Raw genomic sequence first — 5592 nt, forward strand, 5'->3', positions numbered from 1 at the left:
TCTCTAAGTCTGTGACATTTTCATGCCATGTTCATCATGTAGTATCTCGGTGCTCGGTGCTCCGAATCTTGCATATGATATGTCGAATTGTTCGCCTCGTTGAGCTCTCCATGATAGAAGCATTTCCATGCATGTTCATGGTCATTATGATGCCATTTTCATTGATGCAAGAGTGCTATAAAATGTTAATTGTTGTTACTTATCATATCTTGGTGATTTGTCATTTTTGTCACATTTGATGTGTGCTTCGTATGAGCTTGAGGTCTACATGAGTTTTGAACTACATCATGTCATCTTTACAGGGGGTGCTTGTCTTGTATTTTTGTGATCTATGTGGTGACTAGCACAAGCATGCAAAGTAGCCTCTGCAATGTTGCTGTTTTCAGAGACTTAGGTTTTTGCGAAGTCTTTTCCTGCTGTTATTTTGATGCCATGTAAACATGATGCTACAGTGAGATCCAAGAGTGTTCGATCACGGTGGCTTCCAAAGTACCACTAAATGACCTAATAAACAACCACGACGCCACGGGCCGGATTGCCAAGTGGGCCATTGAGCTCCTTCCATTCGACATAACATATAAGCCGCACCGGGCCATCAAATCCCAAGTACTGGCAGACTTCGTCACCGAATGGACAGAGGCCGAACTCCCTGAAGAGTATGGCATATATTCCAACTAGGTCATGCACTTTGATGGTTCCAAAATGCTGGCGGGCTTAGCGGCGGGCGTTGTCTTAACGTCCCCCACTAGAGACACAGTTCAGTACGTACTCCAAATATTATACACAGACTCCAACAACGCAGCTGAATACGAGGCCTTGTGTCACGGTCTTCGGATGGCTACCTCCATGGGCATACAACACCTAGAAGTACGCGGGGACTCAAATCTCGCAATATCCCAGATAAATGGAGACTTCGACGCCAAAGATCCAAAGATGGCGGCCTATTGTAACGCCATACTCAAAATATCAGCTTGGTTTGAGGGACTCGAGTTTCATCATGTGGCTCGAGAAAGCAATCAAGTAGCGGATGTTCTTGCTCGCATCGGCTCCAAGCGTGACCCCGTCCCGCCTAACATCTTTTTGGAAAGGCTCTTCAAGCAATCTGTGGTGTGGCAGGACGAGAGCGGCGACACTAGTCCGAATACGATTATACCCCAGGTTCCAAACAAAATACCGATATCATCGGAGCCTCAGCCACCGAAACAACATCGTCGGCCCATCTAATAATGGTAGTAATTGCCCCATGGACCGAACCCTTCTTGGCCTACCTTAATAAGCGAGAGCTCCCTGAGGATCAGAATGAGGCTCGCTGCATTGTTCGGCGTTCGAAAGCCTACATGGTCCACGAAGGAGAGCTCTACAAGAAAAGCTCTACCAGAATACTTCAAGATGTACCTCCGAAGAAGAGGGACAATAGCTCTTGGCTAAAATCCATGTTGGCCTCGGTGGTCACCATGCCGCAACTCGGGCCCTTGTAAGTGAGGCCTTCCGTATAGGTTTCTTTTGGCCGACGGCCCAAGCAGATGCACATGACCTTGTCCAACATTGTGTAGGATGCCAACTTTTTGCCAACCAAAGCCATATGCCACCCACCGGTCTACAAACAATCCCCATTACTTGGCCTTTTGCGGCCTGGGGGCTGGATATGGTCGGGCCCGTTAAAGGAGGCAGCCATAAGAAAAATTATCTGCTGGTCATGGCAGATAAGTTCACTAAGTGGATAGAGGCCAAACCAGTTAAAACGGTCGAAGCTGGACCAGTGATAGACTTTATATCCGGTGTAGTGCACCATTATGGTGTCCCACACAGCATCATCACCGACAATAACTCCAATTTTACAACCGATGAGGTGAAAGCCTAGTGTGCTAATCTAGGCATTAAGATCGATTACGCCTCCATCTATCATCCGCAAACAAACGGTCAAGTCGAACGAGCCAATGGTCTTATTATGAGCGGCATCAAACCCAGACTAGTGTGGTCTTTCAAAGAATCAGACAAGCACTGGGTTGAGGAGCTGGACTCCGTACTCTGGGGGCTGCAGTGTTGGAAATATGCCCTAGAGGCAATAATAAAAGTATTATTATTATATTTCCTTGTTCATGATAATTGTCTTTTATTCATGCTATAACTGTATTATCCGGAAATCGTAATACACGTGTGAATACATAGACCAAAATATGTCCCTAGTGAGCCTCTAGTTGACTAGCTCGTTGTGATCAACAGATAGTCATGGTTTCCTGGCTATGGGCATTGGATGTCGTTGATAACGGGATCACATCATTAGGAGAATGATGTGATGGACAAGACCCATTCCTAAGACTAGCACAAAAGATCGTGTAGTTCATTTGCTAGAGCTTTGCCAATGTCAAGTATCTCTTCCTTCGACCATGAGAGCGTGTAACTCCTGGATACCGTAGGAGTGCTTTGGGTGTATCAAACGTCACAACGTAACTGGGTGACTATAAAGGTGCACTACAGGTATCTCCGAAAGTATCTATTGTTTTATGCGGATCGAGACTGGGATTTGTCACTCCGTGTAAACGGAGAGGTATCTCTGGGCCCACTCGGTAGGACATCATCATATGCGCAATGTGACCAGGGAGTTGATCACGGGATGATGTGTTACGGAACGAGTAAAGTGACTTGCCGGTAACGATATTGAACAAGGTATTGGATACCGACGATCGAATCTCGGGCAAGTAACATACCGATAGACAAAGGGAATTGAATACGGGATTGATTAAGTCCTTGACATCGTGGTTCATCCGATGAGATCATCGTGGAACATGTGGGAGCCATCATGGGTATCCAGATCCCGCTGTTGGTTATTGACCGGAGAACGTCTCGGTCATGTCTACATGTCTCCCGAACCCGTAGGGTCTACACACTTAAGGTTCGATGACGCTAGGGTTATAAAGGAAGTTTGTATGTGGTTACCGAATGTTGTTAGGAGTCCCGGATGAGATCCCGGACGTCACGAGGAGTTCCGGAATGGTCCGTAGGTAAAGATTTATATATGGGAAGTCCTATTTTGGCCACCGGAAAATGTTCGGGATTTTTCGGTATTGTACCGGGAAGGTTCTAGAAGGTTCCGGAGTGGGGCCCACCTGCATGGGGGGACCCACATGGACGTGGGTAGTGGGGGCAAGGCCCCACACCCCTGGTCAAGGCGCACCAAGATCCCCCCTTAGAAGGAATAAGATCATATCCCGAAGGGATAAGATCAAGATCCCTAAAAAGGGGGGATAACAATCGGTGGGGAAGGAAATAATGAGATTTCTTTCCTCCCACCTTGGCCAACGCCCCAATGGACTTGGAGGGCAAGAAACCAGCCCCTCCACCCCTATATATAGTGGGGAGGCGCATGGGAGCTATACACACGAAGTTCTGGCACAGCCCTACCTCTCTTCCTACTCCTCCTCTCCCATGATGCTTGGCGAAGCCCTGCTGGATTGCCACGCTCCTCCACCACCACCACGCCGTTGTGCTGCTGTTGGATGGAGTCTTCCTCAACCTCTCCCTCTCTCCTTGATGGATCAAGGCGTGGGAGACGTCACCGGGCTGTACGTGTGTTAAACGCGGAGGTGCCGTCCGTTCGGCACTAGGATCATCGGTGATTTGAATCACGACGAGTACGACTCCATCAACCCCGTTCACTTGAACGCTTCCGCTTAGCGATCTACAAGGGTATGTAGATGCACTCTCTTTCTACTCGTTGCTGGTCTCTCCATAGATAGATCTTGGTGACACGTAGGAAAATTTTGAATTTCTGCTACGTTCCCCAACAGTGGCATCATGAGCCAGGTTTATTGCGTAGATTCTTTGCACGAGTAGAACACAAAGTAGTTGTGGGCGTTGATGTTGTTCAATATGCTTACCGTTACTAGTCCAATCTTGTTTCGACGGTATTGTGGGATGAAGCGGCCCGGACCAACCTTACACGTACTCTTACGTGAGACAGGTTCCACCGATTGACATGCACTTGGTGCATAAGGTGGCTAGCGGGTGCCAGTCTCTCCCACTTTAGTCGGAACGGATTCGATGAAAAGGGTCCTTATGAAGGGTAAATAGCAATTGGCATATCACGTTGTGGTTTTGCGTAGGTAAGAAACGTTCTTGCTAGAAACCCATAGCAGCCACGTAAAACATGCAACAACAATTAGAGGACGTCTAACTTGTTTTTGCAGGGTATGCTTTGTGATGTGATATGGCCAACAAGAATGTGGTGAATAATATGTGATGTATGAGATTGATCATGTTCTTGTAATAGGATTCACGACTTGCATGTCGATGAGTATGACAACCGGCAGGAGCCATAGGTGTTGTCTTTATTTATTGTATGACCTGCGTGTCATTGAACAACGCCATGTAATTACTTTACTTTATTGCTAACCGGTAGCCATAGTAGTAGAAGTAATAGTTGGCGAGACAACTTCATGAAGACACGATGATGGAGATCATGATGATGGAGATCATGGTGTCATGCCGGTGACGATGATGATCACGGAGCCCCGAAGATGGAGATCAAAAGGAGCAAAATGATATTGGCCATATCATGTCACTATTTGATTGCATGTGATGTTTATCATGTTTATGCATCTTGTTTACTTAGGACGACGGTAGTAAATAAGATGATCCCTTACAAAATTTCAAGAAGTGTTCTCCCCTAACTGTGCACCGTTGCTACAGTTCGTCGCTTCTAAGCACCACGTGATGATCGGGTGTGATGGATTCTTACGTTCACATACAACGGGTGTAAGACAGTTTTACACAGCGAAAACACTTAGGGTTAACTTGACGAGCCTAGCATGTGCAGACATGGCCTCGGAACACGGAGACCGAAAGGTCGAGCATGAGTCGTATAGCAGATACGATCAACATGAAGATGTTCACCGATGATGACTAGTCCGTCTCACGTGATGATCGGACACGGCCTAGTTGACTCGGATCATGTAATCACTTAGATGACCAGAGGGATGTCTATCTGAGTGGGAGTTCATAAGATGAACTTAATTATCTTGAACATAGTCAAAAGACCTTTTGCAAATTATGTCGTAAGCTCGCGCTTTAGTTCCACTGTTTAGATATGTTCCAAGAGAAAATATAGTTGAAAGTTGATAGTAGCGATTATGCGATCAGTAGAAAGCTTATGTCCTTAATGCACCGCTCAGTGTGCTGAACCCCAACGTCGTTTGTCGATGTTGCGAACATCGGACATACACGTTTTGATAACTACGTGATAGTTCAATTAAATGGTTTAAGTAGAGGCACCAAAGACGTTTTCGAAACGTCGCGGAACATATGAGATGTTTCGAGGGCTGAAATTGGGATTTCAGGCTCGTGCCCACGTCAAGAGGTATAAGACCTCCGACGATTTTCTTAGACTGCAAACTAAGGGAGAAAAGCTCAATCGTTGAGCTTGTGCTCAGATTGTCTGAGCACAACAATCACTTGAATCGAGTGGGAGTTGATCCTCCAGATGAGATAGTGATGTTTCCCCAAAGTCATTGCCACCAAGCTGCTAGAGCTTCGTGATTAACTATAACATATCAGGGATAGATATGATGATCCTTGAAATATTCATGATGTTTG

The sequence above is a fragment of the Triticum aestivum genome, chromosome 2A (assembly GCF_018294505.1).
Source record: "Triticum aestivum cultivar Chinese Spring chromosome 2A, IWGSC CS RefSeq v2.1, whole genome shotgun sequence".
In the NCBI taxonomy this organism is placed as follows: Eukaryota; Viridiplantae; Streptophyta; class Magnoliopsida; order Poales; family Poaceae; genus Triticum; species Triticum aestivum.